Raw genomic sequence first — 354 nt, forward strand, 5'->3', positions numbered from 1 at the left:
ATGCAACGCAAGCCTCATCTGGCTCGGAATCGGCAGACTGATCGATCAGTGCATCTCTAGTCTGAATAAAAACAGCAGACGGCTGATTGAAAATGCACATTAATTCTCTGCCAGCAGGTGGCGCTTTTAGAACAGCAGAAATATAGTGGTCTCCCTGATAACAGCTGTATAACCAAGCAGAGCAAAACACCTGACTTTGAAATGTGCAGCGCTCATATTTATTCAATGAAATCAGATCCTTTTGAACTTTAATCATGACATATCGCCATATGTGACCCTTGAGCACAAAAGCAGTGTTAAGTCGCTGGGGTATATTTGTAGCAATAGCCAACAATACATTGTATGTGTCAAAAT

The 354-nt window shown here is 41.5% G+C and overlaps 2 protein-coding genes across 2 annotated transcripts in view; one reads left to right on the forward strand and one right to left on the reverse strand.

The window, feature by feature from the left end:
* Positions 1-354, forward strand: part of LOC107698017 (myotubularin-related protein 3) — a 50,783-nt gene that overhangs the window by 41,082 nt on the left and 9,347 nt on the right. The window lies entirely within an intron of this gene.
* LOC107698016 (citron Rho-interacting kinase-like) overlaps positions 1-354 on the reverse strand; it is a 12,781-nt gene that overhangs the window by 1,628 nt on the left and 10,799 nt on the right. The window lies entirely within an intron of this gene.

This window comes from Sinocyclocheilus anshuiensis, unplaced genomic scaffold (assembly GCF_001515605.1).
Source record: "Sinocyclocheilus anshuiensis isolate Anshui unplaced genomic scaffold, SAMN03320099.WGS_v1.1 scaffold2368, whole genome shotgun sequence".
Lineage (NCBI taxonomy): Eukaryota > Metazoa > Chordata > Actinopteri > Cypriniformes > Cyprinidae > Sinocyclocheilus > Sinocyclocheilus anshuiensis.